This window comes from Ranitomeya imitator, chromosome 5, assembly GCF_032444005.1.
Source record: "Ranitomeya imitator isolate aRanImi1 chromosome 5, aRanImi1.pri, whole genome shotgun sequence".
In the NCBI taxonomy this organism is placed as follows: Eukaryota; Metazoa; Chordata; class Amphibia; order Anura; family Dendrobatidae; genus Ranitomeya; species Ranitomeya imitator.
The window spans coordinates 669,686,706-669,713,002 of record NC_091286.1 but is presented as its reverse complement, the minus strand read 5'-3'; the positions used below and the strand labels follow the sequence as shown (position 1 = coordinate 669,713,002).

The 26,297-nt window shown below is 44.6% G+C and overlaps 1 protein-coding gene across 6 annotated transcripts in view; it reads left to right on the top strand.

Moving 5' to 3' along the window:
* The window catches only part of LOC138638743 (cytochrome P450 2C23-like), a 761,024-nt gene that overhangs the window by 662,365 nt on the left and 72,362 nt on the right, over nt 1–26,297 (top strand). The window lies entirely within an intron of this gene.

Genomic DNA, 26,297 nt, shown 5'->3' with positions numbered 1-26,297 from the left:
AAATTAAAGTAAAATTTGTGTAGTTGCCAGGCATTCAATATTTAGGACAGAAAGGAAATAGTTTGTGGATGATTTCAGCGCTTGCTGATAAATGATTAGACATATATCCCAGAATATCCAACAAAATTGCCCTTTATTCTACACGTTTCAAAGTACAAAAGACTTCATCAGGAGGGACCACAAGCATAACAAAGACAGCAAGAGTAATGGTACCATCACATTTAGCGACGCTGCAGCGATCTAGACAATGATCCCGATCGCTGCAGCGTCGCTGTTTGGTCGCTGGAGAGCTGTCACACAGATAGCTCTCCAGCGACCAACGATGCCGGTCCCCTGGTAACCAGGGTAAACATCGGGTTACTAAGCGCTTAGTAACCCGATGTTTACCCTGGTTACCAGCGTAAACGTAAAAAAAACCAAACAGTACATACTTACATTCCGCTGTCTGTCCCCCGGCACTGTGCTTTCCTGCACTGTCAGCGCCGGCCAGCCGTAAAGCACAGCGGTGATGTCACCACTGTGCTTTACGGCCAGCCGGCGCTCACAGTGAGCCGGCGCTCACAGCCAGTGCAGGAAAGCACAGCGCCGGGGGACAGACAGCGGAATGTAAGTATGTAGTGTTTGGGTTTTTTTACGTTTACGCTGGTAACCAGGGTAAACATCGGGTTACTAAGCGTGGCCCTGCGCTTAGTAACCCGATGTTTACCCTGGTTACCAGTGAAGACATTGCTGAATCGGCGTCACACACGCTGATTCAGCGATGTCTGCAGGAGGTCCAGCGACGAAATAAAGTTCTGGACTTTCTGCTCCGACCAACGATGTCACAGCAGGATCCTGATCGCTGCTGCCTGTCAAACTGAACGATATCGCTATCCAGGACGCTGCAACGTCACGGATCGCTAGCGATATCGTTCAGTGTGAAGGTACCATAACATTTAAATAACAGTGAAATCACTAATCTCTTTAAATGTTACCCTTGCTGCCTTTGTTATACTTGTGGTCCTTCCTGATTAAAAAGTCTTTTGTACTTTGAAATGCGTAGAATAAACCACAATTTCGTTTGACATTCTGGGATATATATCTAATCATTTATCAGCAAGTATGGATATCATCCACAAAACCTCTCCTTTCTGTCCTGGATATTGTACTGTATGGTCAGTTACTGACCCGCGCATCTGCAGCAGCTGACGTGCTTTATTACATGCTTTCTAGATATTTATAAAAATTGAGTGTAATTTTAAATTTACTGCCTGTCATACTCTTCAGATAAGACCCTATGTTGCGCTGATCACTCCTACAACTTTTGTGAAGGCTTTCAGGGTATGTGCACACGTCCGGATTTTTAGTATTTTTTTTGCGGAATTTTGCTATAAAAACGCTATAAATGCGCTAAAAAAAACGCTAACATTATGCATCCTATCATTTAGAATGCATTCCGCATTTTTTGTGCAGATGTTAGCGTTTTTTTCCGCCAAAAAAAACCCATACCGCAAAAAATCCGGACATGCTTTATCTTTTTGCGAATTTTTTGCGGATTTCCTATCAAAAAGGACATTCCGGAAAATTTAAAAAAAAACGCAAAAAATCCGCGCAAAAACGCGCAAAAAACATGCAAATTCTGCGAGAAATCCACGCGAAAAAAGCACGTGGATTTCTGGCAGAATTCTCAGGATTATGTGAGGAAAAAATCCTGACGTGTGCACATACCCTCAGTGTTGCTATCTTGTAGTTGTAGGTAAAGGTATTTTTTACCTCTCTTCTGTGCGTGACTTTTATGCAGAAAAGAGTGGAGTGTGTATATTACCAGCCTTGAAAGGGGAAACAAGTAGAGTTGAGCGACTTTTACTTTTTTAGGATTGGGTCGGGTTTCGCGAAACCCGACTTTGTCAGATGTCGGGTCGGATGAAATCAGCCTATCATTGCGAAAAGTTGGGGGCCGACTGAAACATGAAACCCAATGCAAGTTAATGGGGAAGCAAAGTCGGCAGTGAGTGCAGGACAGGAAAACACCTACCGTGCCCATTTTAATGCCAAAAACATCAGTTCTTATTACTTAATCCTGACAATCTTCATTTACCTTATAATAATAGTTAGGCATTGAAAATTGGGGGTCATTTGGCTAAAGTTGTGGGGGGGTAGGGCTGGCTCAATTTTTTCGTGGGCCCAGGAAACGCGCACTACATCACGGCGGTGGAGCAGGAAGAGGTAAGTATTTCAACTTTGCAAGTGCTGTGATCCTGAGCAAGTGGGGGGGGCCCACTCGTTCGCATTGGCCCTGGCACAGGGCCCCTCAAAGTAAAGCGGTTTGTTTGACGGCGAAGGCGCCTCCCACCGGCAAAGACACTTTTGCATATTATGAGGGGCCCTGTGCCAGTGACGTCGCCAACGAGTATGCCCCCCCATCTGATGAAGGAACCTGCACTTTCATCTGCACCTTCCACTTTGTCCCTGTGTTTGGTGGTATAGTATGCTGGAAGGGGAACCAGACTTTCAGCAGGGTCAGATGCTGGCTGTGTAGAGTGCAAGGGGAATGTAGTGGTCTGGGTCAGTGTACCAGCAGACTCATCTAGCAGTGGCTGGGCAATGGGCAGGATGAGGAAGAAACACAGATATAGGCCCAATGAATAAAGTAGGCTAAATGCAGTTTAAAATTGGTAAGAGGAGTAAACAGGCGGCACTGCTTTGTTCAGTGGAGGAGAACAACAAGCAGCGGCAGACACCGTTAGTAGGCCCAACCAAACAAATAAAATCGATCCTTGAAAATAAAATAGTTGTGAAATAATGCATACTCCAAAAGCTCCATCAAAACAGCAGAAAAAATTGAGATCAATGATATTAATGCCATATCAAAGTTGAAACCTTTAGCGAGACATTTTCGTAATCATCACCCCAATCAATCCCACTTACTTCAAGTAAAAGGGATAGATCGGTTGCATTTGGGCAACAGAAGAGGGGATGCCAGTAAGAGACTTGCACAGAAAGAGTGTAAGTGGATTACTATGTTACAAAGCATGACTCCCGTGGGTCTCAACGAGCAATGGGGATTCTCCAGCTTTCTTTAACCCCTTCATGACCGGGGGATTTTTCGTTTTTCCGTGTTCGTTTTTCGCTCCCGTCCTTCCCAGAGCCATAACTTTTTTATTTTTCTGTCAATTTGGCCATGTGAGGGCTTATTTTTTGCGGGACGAGTTGTACTTTTGAATGACATCATTGGTTTTAGCATGTCATGTACTAGAAAACGGGAAAAAAATTCCAAGTGCGGTGAAATTGCAAAGAAAGTGCAATCCAACATTGGTTTTTTGTTTGGCTTTTTTGCTAGGTTCACTAAATGCTAAAAATGACCTGCCATTATGATTCTCCAGGTCATTACGAGTTCATAGACACCAAACATGACTAGGTTATTTTTTATCTAAGTGGGGAAAAAAAATTCCAAACTTTGCTTAAAAAAAAAAAAAAAAAAAAAAAGAAATTGCGCCATTTTCCGATACTCGTAGCGTCTCCATTTTTCATCATCTGGGGTCGGTTGAGGGCTTATTTTTTGCGTGCCGAGATGACATTTTTAATGATAGCATTTCGGTGCAGATACGTTCTTTTGATCGCCCGTTATTGCATTTTAATGCAATGTTGCGGCAACCAAAAAAACGTAATTCTGGAGTTTCGAATTTTTTTCCCACTACGCTGTTTAGCGATCAGGTTAATACTTTTTTTTAATTGATAGATCGGGCGATTCTGAGCGCGGCGATACCAAATATGCGTAGATTTGATATTTTTTTTATTGATTTATTTTGATTGGGGCGAATGGGGGGTGATTTAAACTTTTATGTTTTTTTTATTTTTTTCACATTTTTTAAAACTTTTTTTTTTAACTTTTGCCATGCTTCAATAGCCTCCATGAGAGGCTAGAAGCAGGCATAGCACGATCGGCTCTGCTACATAGCAGCGATCTGCTGATCGCTGCTATGTAGCAGAATTGCACGTGCGCTGTGAGCGCTGACCACAGGGTGGCGCTCACAGCGACGGGCAATCAGTAACCATAGAGGTCTCAAGGACCTCTATGGTTACCATCCACAAGCATCGCCGACCCCCGATCATGTGACGGGGGTCGGCGATGACGTCATTTCCGGCCGCCCGACCGGAAGCGGTAGTTAAATGCCGCTGTCTGCGTTTGACAGCGGCATTTAACTAGTTAATAGGTGCGGGCAGATCGCGATTCTGCCCGCGCCTATTACGGGCACATGTCAGCTGTTCAAAACAGCTGACATGTCCCGGCTTTGGTGCGGGCTCACCGCGGAGCCCTGCATCAAAGCAGGGGAGCCGGCATCGGACGGTATAGTACGTCCGATGCCGGTAAGGGGTTAAATCCACTTCTTTATGTTCTCTGATCCTTTTTTCAATCCTTACATATATATATATATATATACATATATATATATATATATATATATATATATATATATATACAGTTAGGTCCATATATATTTGGACAGAGACAACATTTTTCTAATTTTGGTTATAGACATTACCACAATGAATTTTAAACAAAACAATTCAGATGCAGTTGAAGTTCAGACTTTCAGCTTTCATTTGAGGGGATCCACATTAAAATTGGATGAAGGGTTTAGGAGTTTCAGCTCCTTAACATGTGCCACCCTGTTTTTAAAGGGACCAAAAGTAATTGGACAATTGACTCCAAAGCTATTTCATGGACAGGTGTGGGCAATCCCTTCGTTATGTCATTCTCAATTAAGCAGATAAAAGGCCTGGAGTTGATTTGAGGTGTGGTGCTTGCATTTAGAAGGCTTTGCTGTGAAGTAAACATGCGGTCAAAGGAGCTCTCCATGCAGTGAAACAAGCCATCCTTAAACTGCGAAAACAGAAAAAACCCATCCGAGAAATTGCTACAATATTAGGAGTGGCAAAATCTACAGTTTGGTACATCCTGAGAAAGTAAGAAAGCACTGGTGAACTCATCAATGCAGAAAGACCTGGGCGCCCACGGAAGACAACAGTGGTGGATGATTGCAGAATAATCTCCATGGTGAAGAGAAACCCCTTCACAACAGCCGACCAAGTGAACAACACTCTCCAGGAGGTCGGCGTATCAATATCCAAATCTACCATAAAGAGAAGACTGCTTGAAAGTAAATACAGAGGGTTCACTGCACGGTGCAAGCCACTCATAAGCATCAAGAATAAAAAGGCTAGACTGGACTTTGCTAAAAAACATCTAAAAAAGCCAGCAAAGTTCTGGAAGAACATTCTTTGGACAGATGAAACCAAGATCAACCTCTACCAGAATGATGGAAAGAGAAAAGTATGGCGAAGGCGTGGTACAGCTCATGATCCAATGCACACCACATCATCTGTAAAACACGGCGGAGGCAGTGTGATGGCTTGGGCATGCATGGCTGCCAGTGGCACTGGGTCACTAGTGTTTATTGATGATGTGACACAGGACAGAAGCAGCCGAATGAATTCTGAGGTATTCAGAGCCGCCATACTGTGTGCTCAGATCCAGCCAAATGCAGCCAAACTGATTGGTCGTCGTTTCATACTACAGATGGACAATGACCCAAAACATAAAGCCAAAGCAACCCATGAGTTTATTAAAGCAAAGAAGTGGAATATTCTTGAATGGCCAAGTCAGTCACCTGATCTCAACCCAATTGAGCAGCAGTTCACTTGTTAAAGACTAAACTTCAGACAGAAAGGCCCACAAACAAACACAACTGAAAACCACCGCAGTGAAGGCCTGGCAGAGCATCAAAAAGGAGGAAACACAGCGTCTGATGATGTCCATGAGTTCAAGACTTCAGGCAGTCATTGCCAACAAAGGGTTTTCAACCAAGTACTAAAAATGAAGATTTTATTTAAAATTATTGAATCTGTCCAATTACTTTTGGTCCCTTTAAAAACAGGGTGGCACATGTTAAGGAGCTGAAACTCCTAAACCCTTCATCCAATTTTAATATGGATACCCTCAAATGAAAGCTGAACGTCTGAACTTCAAGAGCATCTGAATTGTTTTGTTTAAAATTCATTGTGGTAATGTCTATAACCAAAATTAGAAAATGTTGTCTCTGTACAAATATGTATGGACCTAACTGTATATATATATATATATATATATATATATATATATATATATATATATATAATTGAAGATGTTATATATTTTTCAATGAATATAATTTCATTTCTTTACATTTATTATATATTATTAGATTTATTTATATCTTATTGTATATTTTATTTTTTATTTTATTATTTCTTTATTAATTAAATAATTCTTATTTACAGTTTTTTTATTATATTTTTTCACATTTTATTTTTTCATATTTTTATAATTTTGGGGGGGTATTTTTATTTTTTATTATTTTTTCTTATTATATTTTTTATTTTTTAATAAAATTTAGCCTCCCTCTTTTTGTGTCCTTTTTTTGTGTCCTTCCTTTGGTTGTAGGGTGCCTTTTTTAATTTATGCATTATGTTTTCACATATTATTATTTTTATTCATATTTATTTATAAATTCTTTTTTCATATTTTCTGGGGCTGGACAATAATGTTTTTTTATATAAATTAATTAATATAATATATTTTTTATATATAAATTTCATTTTTATTTTTTATCTTATTTTTTTTAATAAATTGATATATATGTTTTTCATATTTACTATATTTATATGTTTTTGTATTTTACTCATATGGATGGTGTGTATGATGATAGGCTGATGGTATGAATGATGGTTGTATGGGCATGAAAATCACTTTTTTATTTTTCATCATGTATATATTCATATATGTATTTCAGTATGTTTATATATTATTTAATTATTTTATTTAATTTTTATTCTGTATATTGTACAATTCCCTATGTATAAAAGTGGTATATATTTTTATATCAACAGGTATCTTCTTATATACGATGCCTCAGTGTTTGTTCCCCATGCATACATATGTGTGTGTATATATATATATCCTTCAGCTTTAGGTATGTTCTATGCCCTCTACTTTTCCCTTGAACAAAATGGCTGCGGGTACACTGAGCGCCGGGCAGCTCATGCGCGTGCTCCGTCCTGGTGCTGGTGGCTTAGCTCGTCATTGACTGTGACCTCTGGACGCACTCGATGACGCGCTTCCGGTTCAGTGGAGGAGAAAAGTAAGGAGCGGCAGACACCATTAGTACAGGGGAAGTGACGTGCAGGAGTGGGTGTAAGGAGGGATGAGAGAGTCATATGTATACCGTGACACAGAGAGAAATAAATGTCTAAAAAAAAAAAGATGAGCTGGCATGGAAGATAAATAAAAATAAAATAAAAGGACTAATGTGCAAAGATACCAACTATGTTTAAAGGCTGAAAAGAGCAGCGTTATGTGAGAACATATGAAAGATGAATAATCAAGGAAAGCCGGATCAAGATCAAATGAGCCATAAAAAAAATATATATATATAACGAGATAGTGTGGATAGTATACAGATAAAAGATTAAAAGGATGTAAGCATAGCTTACAATAGATGCAGTATAGCGTACCTATAAAGAGTGTACAAAAATATATAATCCCACTAGACAATGTAAGAGAATAAATAGACACCGCAACACTGTAACGGAAAAATAGGAAGTAGAAAAAAATTGAAAAAAATCAGACAATATTCTCGGCTTCTCAGTAGACATAACAGGAATCTGTTGGCGCCTCACTGGATCATAGGAGATGAAAAGAAATGAATAACGGATAAAGCCTGTTAACAGTAGGCCCAAACAAACGAGTAGGCCAAATGCAGTATACCATTTGATATAGGCTGAAAGCCTGAAAATTGAAGCTCAGCTTTGCTCATTGGAGGAGAAAAGCAAGGAGCGGCAGACACCGTTAGTAGGCCCAACCAAACAAGTAGGCCACATGCAGTTTAATATTTGATATAGGCTGAAAATTGAAGCTCAGCTTTGTTCAAGGGAGGAGAACAACAAGCAGCGGCAGACACCGTTAGTAGGCCCAACCAAACAAGTAGGCCAAATGCAGTTTAATATTTGATATAGGCTGAAAGCCAGAAAATTGAAGCTCAACTTTGTTCATTGGAGGAGAAAAGCAAGGAGCGGAAGAAACCGGTAGTAGGCCCAACCAAACAAGTAGGCCAAATGCAGTTTAATATTTGATATAGGCTGTAAGCCTGAAAATTGAAGCTCAGCTTTGTTCAGTGGAGGAGAAAAGCAAGGAGCGGCAGACAACGTTAGTAGGCCCAAACAAGAAGGGCAAATGCAGTTTAATATGTGATATAGGCTGAAAATTGAAGCTCAGCTTTGTTCAGTGGAGGAGAAAAGCAAGGATCGGCAGACACCGGTAGTAGGCCCAACCAAACAAGTAGGCCAAATGCAGCTTAATATTTGATATAGGCTGAAAGCCTGAAAATTGAAGCTCAGCTTTGTTCAGTTCTGGAGAAAAGCAAGGAGCGGCAAGCAACGTTAGTAGGTCCAACCAAACAAGTGGACCAAATGCAGATTAATATGTGATATAGTCTGAAAATTGAAGCTCAGCTTTGTTCAAAGGAGGAGAACAACAAGCAGCGGCAGACACCGTTAGTAGGCCCAACCAAACAAGTAGGCCAAATGAAGTTTAATATTTGATATCGGCTGAAGGCCTGAAAATTGAAGCTCAGCTTTGTTCAGTGGAGGAGAACAACAAGCAGCGGCAGACACCGTTAGTAGGCCCAACCAAACAATTAGGCCAAATGCAGTTTATTATTTGATATAGGCTGAAATCCTGAAAATTGAAGCTCAGCTTTGTTCAGTGGAGGAGAACAACAAGCAGCGGCAGACACCTTTAGTAGGTCCAACCAAACAAGTAGGCCAAATGCAGTTTAATATTTGATATAGGCTGAAAGCCTGAAAATTGAAGCTCAGCTTTGTTCAGTTGAGGAGAAAAGCAAGGAGCGGCAGACACTGTTAGTAGGCCCAACCAAACAAGTAGGCCAAATGCAGTTTATTTGATATAGGCTGAAAGCCTGAAAATTGTAGCTCAGCTTTGTTCAGTGGAGAAGAACAACAAGCAGAGGCAGACACTGTTAGTAGGCCCAACCAAACATGTAGGCCAAATGCAGTTTAATATTTGATATAGGCTGAAAGCCTGAAAATTGAAGCTCAGCTTTGTTCAGTTCTGGAGAAAAGCAAGGAGCGGCAGACAACGTTAGTAGGTCCAACCAAACAAGTGGACCAAATGCAGATTAATATGTGATATAGTCTGAAAACAGAAGCTCAGCTTTGTTCAAAGGAGGAGAACAACAAGCAGCGGCAGACACCGTTAGTAGGCCCAAGCAAACAAGTAGGCCAAATGCAGTTTAATATTTGATATAGGCTGAAAGCCTGAAAATTGAAGCTCAGCTTTGTACAGTGGAGGAGAACAACAAGCAGCGGCAGACACCGTTAATAGGTCCAACCAAACAAGTAGGCAAAATGCAGTTTATTATTTGATATAGGCTGAAAGCCTGAAAATTGAAGCTCAGCTTTGTTCGGCGGAGGAGAAAAGCAAGGAGTGGCAGACACCGTTAGTAGGCCTAAACAAACAAGTAGGCCAAATGCAGATTAATATGTGATATAGGCTGATAATTGAAGCTCAGCTTTGTTCAATAGAGGAAAATAACAAGCAGCGGCAGCCACCGTTAGTAGGACCAACCAAACAAGTAGGCCAAATGCAGTTTAATATTTGATAATGGCTGAAAGCATGAAAATTGAAGCTCAGCTTTGTTCAGTGAAGGAGAACAACAAGCAGCGGCAGACACCGTTAGTAGGCCCAATCAAACAAGTACGCCAAATGCAGTTTAATATTTGATATAGGCTGAAAGCCTGAAATTGTGTTCAATTGAAATTTGAAAATTGAAATTTGTTCAGTGGAGGAGAAAAGCAAAGAGCGGCAGACACCGTTAGTAGGCCCAACCAAACAAGTAGGCCAAATGCAGTTTAATATTTGATATAGGCTGAAAGCCTTAAAATTGAAGCTCAGCTTTGTTCAGTGGAGTAGAACAGCAAGGAGTGGCAGACACCGTTAGTAGGCCCAAACAAACAAGTAGGCCAAATGCAGTTTAATATGTGATATAAGCTGAAAATTGAGGCTCAGCTTTGTTCAATGGAGGAGAACAACAAGCAGCGCATACTCCGTTAGTAGGACCAACCAAACAAGTAGGCCAAATGCAGTTTAATATTTGATAATGGCTGAAAGCCTGAAAATTGAAGCTCAGCTTTGTTCAGTGAAGGAGAACAACAAGCAGCGGCAGACACCGTTAGTAGGCCCAATCAAACAAGTACGCCAAATGCAGTTTAATATTTGATATAGGCTGAAAGCCTGAAAATTGAAGCTCATCTTTGTTCAGTTGAGGAGAAAAGCAGGGACCGGCAGACACTGTTAGAAGGCCCAACCAAACAAGTAGGCCAAATGCAGTTTATTATGTGATATAGGCTGAAAATTGAGGCTCAGCTTTGTTCAATGGAGGAGAACAACAAGCAGCGGCAGACACCGTTAGTAGGCCCAACCAAACAAGTAGGCCAAATGCAGTTTAATATTTGATATAGGCTGAAAGCCTGAAAATTGAAGCTCAGCTTTGTTCAGTGGAGGAGAAAAGCAAGGAGCGGCAGACACCGTTAGTAGGCCCAACCAAACAAGTAGGCCAAATGCAGTTTAATATTTGATATAGGCTGAAAGCCTGAAAATTGAAGCTCAGCTTTGCTCAGTGGAGGAGAAAATCAAGGAGCGGCAGACAACGATAGTAGGCCCAACCAAACAAGTATGCCAAATGCAGTTTAATATTTGATATAGGCTGAAAGCCTGAAAATTGAAGCTCAGCTTTGTTCAGTGGAGGAGAAACGCAAGGAGCGGCAGACACCGTTAGTAAGCCCAACCAAACTGGTAGGCCAAATGCAGTTTAATATTTGATTAAGGCTGAATGCCTGAAAATTGATGCTCAGCTTTGCTCAGTGGAGTGTTATGAACTGGTGGCCTAGGAGCAACATGAGACGTTCTCTGGAGAAGGTGGGACCTGTACTGACCGCAGACCTGAACTTAACGCCACAACTAGCTGTAGCCGTGGAATGTACCTAACGCTCCCTAGACATCTCGACACAGCTGGTGGACTAATTAACCCTAAAGACAGAAAAGGAAAACCTATCTTGCCTCAGAGAAAATCCCCAAAGAATAGACAGCCCCCCACAAATATTGACTGTGAGAGAAGAGGGAAATAACATACGCAGACTGAAAATCAGAATTTAGCAAAGGAGGCCATTCTAGCTAGATAGGAAGGATAGGACAGAGTGCTATGCGGTCAGTATTAAAATACTAGAAAATATCCACCACAGAAAATACAAAAATCTCCACAACTAACTAAAGGCATGGAGGGTATGTCTGCCTCTACAGAGATACCAGCTTGGATAACAAATCCTTATACAGACCAAGCTGGACAAAACAAAACATGAGGAAGCACTGAACAATAATCCCACAGCATGTGGACTGCAAAAATCAAAGGCCAGAACTTAGCTTGGATGAAATGAACAGCAAAGCAGCAGAGACCAGGCAAGAATGTGAATCCTCCAGAAACAACTGGCACTAACTAAAGGGTAAAGCAAGACTAAATAGCCCAGTTAGAATTGTAATCAGCGGACCCAACTGATGGCTGCTGCAATCCAAAAACAGCAGCGCTACGACTTATAACCACCGGAGGGAGCCCGAGAGCAGAATTCACAACAGTGGAGGAGAAAATCAAGGAGCGGCTGACACCGTTAGTAGGCCCAACCAAACAAGTACGCCAAATGCAGTTTAATATTTGATAAAGGCTGAAAGCCTGAAAATTGAAGCTCAGCTTTGTTCAGTTGAGGAGAACAACAAGCAGCGGCAGACACTTTTAGTAGGCCCAACAAAACATGTAGGCCAAATGCAGCTTAATATTTGATATAATCTGAAAGCCTGAAAATTGAAGCTCAGCTTTGTTCAGTAGAGGAGAAAAGCAAGGAGCGGCAGACACCGTTAGTAGGTCTAATCAAACAAGTAGGCAAAATGCAGTTTAATATTTCATATAGGCTGTAAGCCTGAAAATTGAAGCTCAGCTTTGTTCAGTGGAGAAGAAAGCAATGTGCGGCAGACACCGTTAATAGGCCCAAACAAACAAGTAGGCCAAATGCAGTTTGATATTTGATATAGGCTGAAAGCCTGAAAATTGAACTCAGCTTTGTTCAGTGGAGGAGAACAAAAAGCAGTGGCATACTCCGTTAGTAGGGGCAACCAAACAAGTAGGCCAAATGCAGTTTAATATTTGATATAAGCTGAAAGCCTGAAAATAGAAGCTCAGCTTTGTTCAGTGGTGAAGAATGCAATGTGCGGCAGACACCGTTAGTAGGCCCAACCAAACAAGTAGGCCAAATGCAGTTTGATATTTGATATATGCTGAAAGCCTGAAAATTGAAGCTCAGCTTTGCTCAGTGGAGGAGAAAAGCAAGGAGCAGCAGAAACCGTTAGTAGGCCCAAACAAGTAGGCCAAATGCAGTTTAATATGTGATATAGGCTGAAAATTGAAGCTCAGCTTTGTTCAGTGGAGGAGAAAAGCAAGGAGCGGCAGACACCGGTAGTAGGCCCAACCAAACAAGTAGGCCAAATACAGTCTGATATTTTAGATAAGCTGAAAGCCTAAAAATTGAAGCTCAGCTTTGTTCAGTGGAGGATAACAACAAGCAGCGGCAGACACCATTAGTAGGCCCAACCAAACAAGTAGGCCAAATGCAGTTAACTATGTGATTTAGGCTGAAAATTGATGCTCAGCTTTGTTCAGTGGAGGAGAACAACAAGCAGCGGCAGACACCGTTAGAAGGCCCAACCAAACAAGTAGGCTAAATGTAGTTTCATATTTGATATAGGCTGTAAGCCTGAAAATTGAAGCTCAGCTTTGTTCAGTGGAGGAGAAAAGCAAGGAGCGGCAGACACCGTTAGTAGGCCCAACCAAACAAGTAGGCCAAATGTAATTTAGTATTTGATATAGGCTGAAAGCCTGAAAATTGAAGCTCAGCGTTGTTCAGTTGAGGAGAAAAGCATGGAGCAGCAGACATTGTTAGTAGGTCCAACCATAAAAGTAGGCCATATGCAGTTTAATATGTGATATAGGCTGAAAATTGAAGCTCAGCTTTGTTCAGTGGAGGAGAACAACAAGCAGCGGCAGACACCGTTAGTAGGCCCAACCAAACAAGCAGGCCTAATGCAGTTTGATATTTGATATAGGCTGAAAGTCTGAAAATTGAAGCTTAGCTTTGTTCAGTGGAGGAGAAAAGCAAGAAGCGGCAGACACCATTAGTAGGCCCAACCAAACAAGTAGGCCAAATGCAGTTTAATATTTGATATAGGCTGAAAGCCTGAAAGTTGAAGCTCAGCGTTGTTCAGTTGAGGAGAAAAGCATGGAGCAGCAGACATTGTTAGTAGGCCCAACCAAAAAAGTAGGCCATATGCAGTTTAATATGTGATATACGCTGAAAATTGAAGCTCAGCTTTGTTCAATGGAGGAGAACAACAAGCAGTGGCAGACACCGTTAGTAGGTCCAACCAAACAAGTAGGCCAAATGCAGTTTATTATTTGATATAGGCTGAAAGCCTGAAAATCGAAGCTCAGCTTTGTTCAGTAGAGGAGAAAAGCAAGGAGCAGCAGAAACCATTAGTAGGCCCAAACAAGTAGGCCAAATACAGTTTAATTTGTGATATAGGCTGAAATTTGAAGCTCAGCTTTGTTCAGTGGAGGAGAAAAGCAAGGAGCGGCAGACACCGGTAGTAGGCCCAACCAAACAAGTAGGCCAAATACAGTTTGATATTTGATATAAGCTGAAAGCCTGAAAATTGAAGCTCAGCTTTGTTCAGTGGAGGATAACAACAAGCAGCGGCAGACACCATTAGTAGGCCCAACCAAACAAGTAGGCCAAATGCAGTTAACTATGTGATTTAGGCTGAAAATTGAGGCTCAGCTTTGTTCAGTGGAGGAGAACAACAAGCAGCGGCAGACACCGTTAGTGGGCCCAACCAAACAAGTAGGCTAAATGTAGTTTCATATTTGATATAGGCTGTAAGCCAGAAAATTGAAGCTCAGCTTTGCTCAGTGGAGGAGAAAAGCAAGGAGCGGCAGACACCGTTAGTAGGCCCAACCAAACAAGTAGGCCAATTGTAATTTAGTATTTGATATAGGCTGAAAGCCTGAAAATTGAAGCTCAGCTTTGTTCAGTGGAGGAGAAAAGCAAGGAGTGGCAGACACCGTTAGTAGGCCCAAGCAAATACGCCAAATGCAGTTTAATATGTGATATATGCTGAAAATTGAAGCTCAGCTTTGTTCAATGGAGGAGAACAACAAGCAGCGGCAGACACCGTTAGTAGGCCCAACCAAACAAGTAGGCAAATTGCAGTTTAATATTTGATATAGACTGAAATCCTGAAAATTGAAGCATAGCTTTGTTCAGTGGAGGAGAAAAGCAAGATGCGGCAGACACCATTAGTAGGCCCAACCAAACAAGTAGGCCAAATGCAGTTTAATATTTGATATAGGCTGAAAATTGAAGCTCAGCTTTGTTCAATAGAGGAGAACAACAAGCAGCGGCAGACACCGTTAGTAGGCCCAACCAAACAAGTAGGCCAAATGCAGTTTAATATTTGATGTAGGCTGAAAGCCTGAAAATTAAAGCTCAGTTTTGTTCAGTGGAGAAGAAAAGCAATGAGCGGCAGACACCGTTAGTAGGTCCAACCAAACAAGTAGGCCAAATGCAGTTTAATATTTGATACAGGCTGAAATCCTGAAAATTGAAGCTCAGCTTTGTTCAGTGGAGGAGAACAACAAGCAGCGGCAGACACCTTTAGTAGGCCAAACCACACAAGTAGGCTAAATGCAGTTTAATATTTGATATAGGCTGAAAGCCTGAAAATTGAAGCTCAGCTTTGTTCAGTGGAGGAGAAAAGCAAGAAGCGACTGTTAGGAGTCGAGTTTCCTCTGCTGCACAGGAGGAATCTCGATCCGTGTCTGCTGCGGTCTCCCATTCTGCATCGGCCGCAGTGGGGTCTGCTCAGCGGAGGCGTCGCTCCCAGCGTCTTGCTGGGACTGATTCTGTGCAGAGGGTTACTACTGCCTTTTCTGGCTCTCCTGTTGTACCCTGCACTGATCTGCGGCGAGCAGGCTTCTCTGGGACTAAGTCCTTATTTTCACACACTGAGCATGCCCAAGGGCAAGATCTCCCGTTGGAGATCAAGGGTCACATGCTCAGGTACTGCAGCACATTCCATTGGTCCTCCAGGAAGGTCCTGAAAGGGCAAAACTTCGGTAGCAGCTTCCTGTGCTGCAACTATATAAACTGCGCATGACCGCACGGCCATGCGCTAGTATTGTCTTGATAATATGTGTGTGTGTTGTGAGTGAAAGTCGCTCTTTAAAATACCCTCCCTATTGGATGACTGTTCGCGGAAGGTGTATGTTTGCTATCTAGCGCCCGACTTATCCAACAGCACGTTGCACACATAACAGCGTCTAGTTGCTGTGACCGCCTGTACGGCGCCGTGCGCTTCCTCTGCGCTTTCCTTACCCAAGCCTGGGTGGTTAGTGGCGTCCGTTAGTGCGGCACTGCATGCACTCTCGTGCCTTTATATACTATTGTAATAGTTTCCTTACACACCCAGTTGCGGTGTTGTGCCAGCAAGTGGTCTAATCGGACTTCAATCCTCTGTTGGGGTTGTGTTCGCTGACTTCTGGCTCGCGCTCTATGTGCGGTACCGCGGTCCTGTGACTCAACAGGATCGCTTCCTTCACGCAGGGTGAAGTTAACCCTTGCGTGTATACTTATAGTACCACCATATAGTCCATCTTACTAGCAGCAGGGTTTTTACCTGCACGGTGGACCTCGGACTGCGAACGCACCTAGTTTCATATCATCTATACTTGGTGCGTCCCGCCAGTCCTTAACATAATACTAGCGCCAAGGTCTGGCTAGTAAATGGCGGACATTCAGCAATCTTTGCGGTATATCCAGCAGCTGGAGGGTAGGTTGACGGCTCTCGAGAGCTCAACCTCAGCTGTGGATGTTACCGCAGTTGCTGTACAGGCTGCTAGCGTGGCTGCAGCAACCTTGTCCACTGCCACCCTAGTTCCGACATTATCCCGCCTCCCGTTGCCAGAAAAATTTTCTGGAGATTGCAAAACTTGTAGGGGATTCGTGAGTCAGTGCTCTATCCATCTCGAGCTCCTGGCTGCACGTTTTCCTACAGAGCGGGCTAAGGTGGGATTTATTGTCTCTCTCTTGTCGGACAGGGCGTTGGAGTGGGCTACGCCGCTGTGGGAGCGTGGTGATCATGTGGTGCAGAGTGCTCCGTTGTTCCTGAGCACTCTGAAAAAGGTCTTTTTAGGACCTCAAGTCACCCATGACACAGCGCTCCAACTACTGGCATTAACTCAGGGTGAATCCTTGGTCAGCCATTTTTCCGTCCGCTTCCGTACTTTAGCTTCCGAGCTGGAGTGGTCGGATAAGGCCCTTATCCCCATATTTTGGAGGGGCTTGGCTGACTACGTAAAGGACGCTCTGGCCACTAGGGAGATTCCTGCCACACTGGAGGAATTAATAACTGTCTCTACTCGTATTGACCTCCGTTTTAACGAGCGGAGGTTAGAGCGAGCCCAGTGTATGCAGAGGTTTCAGCTGGCTCCCACCTTCGCCAAACCTTTGGAATCTCCAATCCAGGCATCCAAATCACATGAGGCCTTAGAGGTGACACGAGCGGGATCCAAATCTCTGTCCGCCCGTGCACATAAGGTCCGTCGTGTTTGCCAGCAGTCAGGACATCTTGCCTCCAAGGGTCCTCAGTGGTCGGGGAAACGTCAGCGTCTAGTGGCAGTTGGAGGAGGTACACTAGACACGGCGACGTTTGCCTCAAAGTTGTCCTTCAAGGGGACAATTACCATAGGCCCATCCACTCTTATGGTCGAGCTATGCGTGAATTCTGGGGCAGAGGGTAACTTTATGTCTTCCCCTTTTGCCCAGCGTCACGCAATACCCTTGGTGATGCTCGCCAAGCCAGTAACCGTTCGATTGGTAAATGGGTCAACACTACCCTCACAGATTACCCACCAAACCATTCCTTTCACGCTATCTGTGTCTCCATCACATCAGGAGATAATCTCCCTATTAGTCATTCCTGAGGGAATTGATGAGGTCCTGTTGGGGATACCATGGCTTCGCTGCCATTCTCCTCATATTGAGTGGTCCTCTGGGAGAATTTTGGGATGGAGTAAATCCTGCGAGGGTAGATGTCAGAGGGAGTATGTTCAGGTTGCTACTACACAGGTACCCGCAGATCTTTCCTCTCTCTCTCTCTCCCCAAGCACTATTGGGCCTATGCAGACGTGTTCTCCAAAAGAGCTGCGGAGACCCTTCCGCCTCACCGCCCCTATGACTGTCCTATTGACCTCTTGCCTGGTGCTGAGCCTCCCCGGGGTCGAGTCTATCCGTTATCTCTCCCGGAGACGGAGGCAATGTCTCAGTATATCCAAGAGAATCTGGCAAGAGGATTCATTAGGAAGTCAGTGTCACCGACAGGGGCTGGGTTCTTCTTCGTACAGAAGAAGACTGGAGACAAACGTCCATGCATAGACTACAGGGGTCTTAACGCCATCACCGTTAAGAACAAATACCCATTACCCCTGATATCTGAGCTGTTTGATAGGCTACGGGGAGCGAGGGTATTTACAAAGTTAGATCTGCGGGGTGCTTACAACCTGATTCGCATCCGTGAGGGGGATGAATGGAAGACGGCTTTTAACACCAGGGATGGGCACTATGAATATCTGGTGATGCCCTTCGGGCTCTGTAATGCCCCAGCCATTTTCCAAGACTTTGTGAACAACATCTTCCGAGATATGCTCACCACCTCGGTCATAGTCTATCTGGATGATATTCTCATCTTCTCTCCAGATATTGACTCCCATCGGAGAGATGTTCGCAAAGTCTTCGACCTCTTACGGGCAAACTCCCTCTACGCCAAGTTGGAGAAGTGTGTGTTTGAGCAGGAGTCCTTGCCATTCCTTGGTTATATCATCTCTGCCCAGGGTTTGGCTATGGATCCTGCCAAGCTACAGGCTGTAATAGACTGGCAGGAACCCCATTCTCTTAAAGCGGTGCAGCGCTTTATGGGGTTCATTAATTACTATCGCCAGTTCATTCCACACTTCTCAACTTTGGTAGCTCCCTTGATTGACCTCACCAAAAAGGGAGCAAATCCAAAGTTGTGGTCAGAGGAGGTCTCCAAAGCCTTTCTCTCGATCAAGTCTCATTTCGCTAGTGCTCCCATCCTACATCGCCCCGATGTTGATAAACCATTTATCTTGGAGGTGGATGCCTCATCTGTTGGTGCTGGAGCAGTCCTTTTCCAAAAGGATGCTCAAGGTCGGAAGCATCCTTGCTTCTTCTTCTCCAAGACCTTCACACCAGCGGAGAGGAATTATTCCATCGGGGACAGGGAGTTGCTAGCCATGAAGTTGGCTTTTTCAGAGTGGAGACATCTCTTGGAGGGAGCTCGCTTTCCCTTCCAAGTCTTCACTGACCACAAGAACTTGGTATATCTACAAACGGCCCAGTGGCTGAATTCTCGCCAGGCTAGATGGTCCCTGTTCTTCTCCCGGTTCCATTTTACTCTCCATTTTCTCTCCGGGGAGAAGAACGTTCGTGCCGACGCTCTCTCCCGCTCCGTAGTGTCATCTGAGGAGGAGAAGGAGGAGCCTCGGCTTATTGTCCCTTCTGAGAGCCTGAGAACTGTAGCTCCGGTTTCGCTAGAGTCTGTGCCCCGGGGCAAGACTTTCGTGCCAGCTAACTTGCGACCGGAGGTTCTCTCTTGGGCTCACTCCTCCAGAGTGGGTGGGCATTTTGGGACCAAGAGGACATCTGAGCTTTTGGCGAGAACATACTGGTGGCCGCATATGGCCCAAGATGTCAGGGACTATATTCAGGCGTGTGTTTCCTGCGCCCAGAATCGGTCTCCTCGGCAACGGCCTGCTGGGTTGCTTTACCCTCTACCGGTGGCAGACAGGCCCTGGGAGATGGTCGGGATGGACTTTGTGGTGGGCTTACCCAAGTCGCGTGGCTGCTCCATTATTTGGGTTGTCACCGACCATTTCTCTAAGATGGTGCATTTGGTGCCGCTTCCTCGGTTACCTTCAGCACGGGCCTTGGCGGTGTTGTTCATTAAGCACGTTTTCCGATTGCATGGTATGCCTGATAAGATTGTCAGCGATCAGGGTCCCCAGTTCGCGTCTCGGTTTTGGAGAGAGCTCTGCCGTTTACTCAGCATAGAGTTAAACCTCTCCTCTGCATACCATCCCGAGACGAATGGGTTGGTGGAGGGAACCAACCAGACTCTGGTGACATATTTGCGTCATTTCGTCTCTGCTAGGCAGGACGACTGGGCATCTTTGCTACGTTGGGCGGAATTTGCCTTGAACAACGCCGTAGCCAATTCCACTGGTCCTTTTCTCCTTAATTACGGCCAGCATCCGCGTGTCCCTGTGCCCATGCCCGTGTCATCCACCGATTCTAGGGTGGCAGACTGGACGGTGGAGGCACGTGACATCTGGGACCGCACACAGGATGCCATCCGGGCCTCCGAGGAGAGAATGAGGGTTTCGGCTGATACACACCGGCGCCCCGCTCCGGTCTTTGCTCCTGGCGACTTAGTGTGGCTCTCCGCCCGTAACATCAGGCTGCGAGTTGAGTCCACTAAGTTTGCTCCTCGTTACATTGGCCCATTTAAGGTTCTGGAACAGGTCAACCCTGTGGTCTACCATTTGGCTATTCCTCCACGCCTTGGTATCACCGATACTTTTCACGTTTCCCTCTTAAAGCCCGTTCGTTTGTCCCAGTTTTCTGAGTCATCTGCTGGGACATCGGGTTCATCCACGGATGAGTTTGAGGTGAATGCTATTGTGGGGTGCAAGGTGGTACGTGGCAAGAAATTTTATCTGGTGGACTGGAAGGGTCACGGCCCAGAGGATAGAACCTGGAAGCCTGTAGAGCACATTCGGGCTCCGCTGCTTATTGCAGCTTTTGAGCATAGTGAGGCTCAAGGAGGGGGGGGCCCTAGGAGGGGGGGGTAATGTTAGGAGTCGAGTTTCCTCTGCTGCACAGGAGGAATCTCGATCCGTGTCTGCTGCGGTCTCTCATTCTGCATCGGCCGCAGTGGGGTCTGCTCAGCGGAGGCATCGCTCCCAGCGTCTTGCTGGGACTGATTCTGTGCAGAGGGTTACTACTGCCTTTTCTGGCTCTCCTGTTGTACCCTGCACTGATCTGCGGCGAGCAGGCTTCTCTGGGACTAAGTCCTTATTTTCACACACTGAGCATGCCCAGGGCAAGATCTCCCGTTGGAGATCAAGGGTCACATGCTCAGGTACTGCAGCACATTCCATTGGTCCTCCAGGAAGGTCCTGAAAGGGCAAAACTTCGGTAGCAGCTTCCTGTGCTGCAACTATATAAACTGCGCATGACCGCACGGCCATGCGCTAGTATTGTCTTGATAATATGTGTGTGTGTTGTGAGTGAAAGTCGCTCTTTAAAATACCCTCCCTATTGGATGACTGTTCGCGGAAGGTGTATGTTTGCTATCTAGCGCCCGACTTATCCAACAGCACAGTACACACATAACAGCGTCTAGTTGCTGTGACCGCCTGTACGGCGCCGTGCGCTTCCTCTGCGCTTTCCTTACCCAAGCCTGGGTGGTTAGTGGCGTCCGTCAGTGCGGCACTGCATGCACTCTCGTGCCTTTATATACTATTGTAATAGTTTCCTTACACACCCAGTTGCGGTGTTGTGCCAGCAAGTGGTCTAATCGGACTTCAATCCTGTGTTGGGGTTGTATTCGCTGACTTCTGGCTCGCGCTCTATGTGCAGTACCGCGGTCCTGTGACTAAACAGGATCGCTTCCTTCACGCAGGGTGAAGTTAACCCGTGCGTGTATACTTATAGTACCGCCATATAGTCCGTCTTACTAGCAGCAGGGTTTTTACCTGCATGGTGGACCTCGGACTGCGAACGCACCTAGTTTCATATCATCTATACTTGGTGCGTTCCGCCAGTCCTTAACAGCGGCAGACACCGTTAGTAGGCCCAACCAAACAAGTAGGCCAAATGCAGTTTAATATGTGATATAGGCTGAAAATTGAAGCTCAGCTTTGTTCAATGGAGGAGAACAACAAGCAGCGGCAGACACCGTTAGTAGGCCCAACCAAACAAGTAGACCAAATGCAGTTTAATATTTGATATAGGCTGAAAGCCTGAAAATTGAAGCTCAGCTTTGTTCAGGGGAGGAGAACAACAAGCAGCGGCAGACACAGTTAGTAGGCCCAACCAAACAAGTAGGCCAAATGCAGTTTAATATTTGATATTGGCTGAAAGCCTGAAAATTGAAGCTCAGCTTTGTTCAGTTGAGGAGAAATGCAGGGAGTGGCAGGCACCATTAGTAGGGCCAACCAAACAAGTAGGCCAAATGCAGTTTAACCCTGCTGTTCTGTTGGTCAAAAATGACCGACTTTGAACTTCAATATTCTTTAAAATATTCAAGATGCGGCTCTGAAACCCGTGGCCGACCGACCCATCCTCATTTAAGTCAATCAACCACAAGTTTCAGAACCGCATCTTGAACACCCCAAAAAATACCAAAGTTCAAAATAGGTCTCCCCAGACCGAACAGAACAGCAGGGTTAATATGTGATATAGGCTGAAAATTGAAGCTCAGCTTTGTTCAATAGAGGAGAACAACAAGCAGCGGCAGACACCGTTAGTAGGCCCAACCAAACAAGTAGGCCAAATGCAGTTTAATATTTGATATAGGCTGAAAGCCTGAAAATTGAAGCTCAGCTTTGTTCAGTGGAGAACAACAAGCAGCGGCAGACACCGTTAGTAGGCCCAACCAAACAAGTGGGCCAAATGCAGTTTAATATTTGATATAGGCTGAAAGCCTGAAAATTGAAGCTCAGCTTTGTTCAGTGGAGAAGAAAAGCAAGAAGCGGCAGACACCTTTAGTAGGCCCAACCAAACAAGTAAGCCAAATGCAGTTTAATATTTGATATAGTCTGAAAGCCTGAAAATTAAAGCTCAGCTTTGTTCAATGGAGGAGAACATCAAGTAGCCGCAGACACCGTTAGTAGGCCAAACCAAACAGGTAGGCCAAATGCAGTTTAATATTTGATATAGGCTGAAAGCCTGAAAATTGAAGCTCAGCTTTGCTCAGTGGAGGAGAAAATCAAGGAGCGGCTGACACCGTTAGTAGGCCCAACCAAACAAGTATGCCAAATGCAGTTTAATATTTGATATAGGCTGAAAGCCTGAAAAATGAAGCTCAGCTTTGTTCAGTGAAGGAGAACAACAAGCAGCGGCAGACAATGTTAGTAGGCCCAATCAGACAAGTACGCCAAATGCAGTTTAATATTTGATATAGGCTGAAAGCATGAAAAATGAAGCTCAGCTTTGTTCAGTTGAGGAGAACAACAAGCAGCGGCAGACACCATTAGTAGGCCCAACAAAACATGTAGGCCAAATGCAACTTAATATTTGATATAATCTGAATGCCTGAAAATTGAAGCTCAGCTTTGTTCAGTGGAGGAGAACAACAAGTAGCGGCAGACACCGTTAGTAGGCCAAACCAAACAAGTAGGCCAAATGCAGTTTAACATTTGATATAGGCTGAAAGCCTGAAAATTGAAGATCAGCTTTGTTCAGTGGAGAAGAAAGCAATGTGCGGCAGACACCATTAGTAGGCCCAACCAAACAAGTATGCCAAATGCAGTTTGATATTTGTTATAGGCTGAAAGCCTGAAAATTGAAGCTCAGCTTTGTTCAGTGGAGGAGAGCAAAAAGCAGTGGCATACTCCATTAGTAGGGGCAACCAAACAAGTAGGCCAAATGCAGTTTAATATTTGATATAAGCTGAAAGCCTGAAAATTGAAGCTCAGCTTTGTTCAGTGGAGAAGGATGCAATGTGCGGCAGACACCGTTAGTAGGCCCAACCAAACAAGTAGGCCGAATTCATTTTTATATTTGATATACTGTATGCTGAAAGCCTGAAAATTGAAGCTCAGCTTTGCTAAGTGGAGGAGAAAACCAAGGAGCGGCAGACACCGTTAGTAGGCCCAACCAAACAAGTAGGCCAAATTCAGTTTAATATTTGACCAAGACTGCACTTCTGGGACAACTGCATTACCACTTACAACCACCGGAGGGAGCCCAAATGCAGAATTCACAACAGTACCCCCCCTTCCTTGAGGAGGGGTCACCGAACCCTCACCAGAGCCCCCAGGACGATCAGGACGAGCCAGATGAAAGGCACGGACCAAATCAGCAGCATGGACATCAGAGGCGAAAACCCAAGTATTATCCTCCTGGCCATAACCCTTCCATTTGACAAGGTACTGAAGCCTCCGCCTCGAAAAAAAAGAATCCAAAATCTTCTCAACCACATACTCCAACTCTCCATCAACCAACACAGGGGCCGGAGGATCAACAGAGGGAACAACGGGCACCACATATTTCCGCAATAAAGATCTATGGAAGACATTATGGATAGCAAAAGAGGCCGGAAGCGCCAATCGAAAAGACACCGGATTTATAATCTCAGAAATCCTATAAGGACCAATAAACCGAGGCTTAAACTTAGGGGAAGAAACCTTCATAGGAACATGACGGGAAGACAACCAGACCAGATCCCCAACCCGAAGCCGGGAACCAACACACCGACGACGGTTAGCAAAACGTTGAGCCTCCTCCTGAGACAACACCAAATTGTCCACCACATGAGCCCAAATCTGCTGCAACCTGTCAACCACAGAATCCACACCAGGACAGTCAAAAGGCTCAACCTGCCCAGAAGAAAAACGAGGATGAAAACCAAAATTACAAAAGAAAGGCGAAACCAAAGTAGCCGAACTAGCCCGATTATTAAGGGCAAACTTGGCCAATGGCAAGAAGGCCACCCAATCATCCTGACCAGCAGACAAAAAGCATTTCAAATAAGTCTCCAAAGTCTGATTAGTTCATTCGGTCTGGCCATTTGTCTGAGGATAAAATGCAGAAGAAAAAGACAAATCAATGCCCAGCCTAGCACAAAAGGCCCGCCTAAACCTAGAAACAAACTGGGAAACTCTGTCGGACACAATATTCTCCGGAATACCATGCAAACGAACCACATGCTGAAAAAACAGTGGAACCAAATCTGAAGAGGAAGGCAATTTAGGCAAAGGCACCAAATGAACCATCTTAGAGAACCGGTCACAAACAACCCAGATAACAGACATCTTCTGGGAAACCGGAAGATCAGAAATAAAATCCATAGAAATATGTGTCCAGGGCCTCTCAGGGACCGGCAATGGCAAAGGCAACCCACTAGCATGGGAACAACAAGGCTTGGCTCGCGCACAAGTCCCACAGGACTGCACAAAAGAACGCACATCACGTGACAAAGAAGGCCACCAAAAGGACCTAGCAACCAAATCTCTGGTACCAAAAATACCAGGATGACCAGCCAACACAGAACAGTTAACCTCAGAAATCACTCTACTAGTCCATCTGTCAGGAACAAACAGTTTCCCCACTGGACAGCGGTCAGGTCTGTCAGCCTGAAATTCCTGAAGGACCCGTCGTAAATCAGGGGAAATGGCAGAAAGGACCACCCCTTCTTTCAGAATGCCGACCGGTTCAAGGACCTCAGGAGAATCAGGCAAAAAACTCCTAGAGAGGGCATCAGCCTTAATATTCTTAGAACCCGGAAGATACGAAACCACGAAATCAAAACGGGAAAAAAAATAAGGACCATTGAGCCTGTCTAGGGTTCAGCCATTTGGCAGACTCGAGGTAAATCAGATTCTTATGATCGGTCAAGACCATAATACGGTGCTTAGCTACCTCAAGCCAATGTCGCCACTCCTCAAACGCCCAATTCATAGCCAACAACTCCTGATTGCCAACATCATAATTGCTTTCAGCAGGCGAAAACTTATGGGAAAACAAGGCACACGGCTTCAACACGGAACCATCAGAATCCCTCTGAGACAAAACGGCCCCTGCCCCAATCTCAGAAGCGTCAATCTCAACCTGAAACGGAAGCGAATCATCCGGTTGGCGCAACACCAGAGCAGAAGTAAATCGGCGTTTAAGCTCCTGAAAGGCAGAGACAGCCGCAGAGGACCAATTTGCCACATCAGCGCCTTTCTTAGTCAAATCGGTCAAGGGTTTAACCACGCAGGAGAAGTTAGCAATGAAACGGCGATAAAAATTTGCAAAACCCAAAAATTTCTGAAGGCTCTTCATGGACGTGGGTTGAATCCAATCATGAATGGCCTGAACCTTAACCGGATCCATCTCCATAGATGAGGGAGAAAAAATGAAGCCCAAAAAAGAAACCTTCTGCACCCCAAAGAGACCCTTAGACCCCTTCACAAACAAAGCATTGTCACGAAGGATCTGAAATACCATCCTGACCTGTTCCACATGAGACTCCCAATCATCAGAAAAAATCAAAATATCGTCCAAATATATAATCAAGAATTTATCAAGATAAGTCCGGAAGATATCATGCATGAAGGACTGAAAAACAGATGGAGCATTAGAGAGCCCGAATGGCATCACAAGGTATTCAAAATGGCCTTCGGGCGTATTAAACGCAGTTTTCCATTCATCACCCTGCTTAATACGAACAAGATTATATGCCCCCCAAAGGTCAATCTTCGTAAACCAACTAGCCCCCTTAATCCCAGCAAACAAATCAGAAAGCAAACGTAACGGGTATTGAAATATGACAGTGATCTTATTCAAGAGGCGATAATCAATACAGGGTCTCAAGGAGCCATCCTTCTTAGCAACAAAAAAAAATCCCGCTCCCAGCGGTGATGAAGATGGCTGAATATTCCCCTTTCTCCAAAGTCTCCTTAATATAACTCCACATGGCGGTATGTTCAGGCACAGACAGATTGAAAAGTCGGCCCTTAGGAAACTTACTGCCTGGAATCAAGTCAATAGCACAATCACAGTCCCTGTGCGGTGGAAGGGAACTGGACTTAGGCTCATCAAATACATCCTGAAAATCAGACAAAAACTCTGGAATTTCAGAAGAAGAAGAAGAGGAGATTGACATCAAGGGAACATCATTATGAACCCCCTGACAACCCCAACTAGTCACAGACATAGACTTCCAATCCAACACAGGATTATGTACCTGCAACCACGGAAAACCCAGCACAATAGCATCATGCAAATTATGCAACACCGGATATCGACAATCTTCC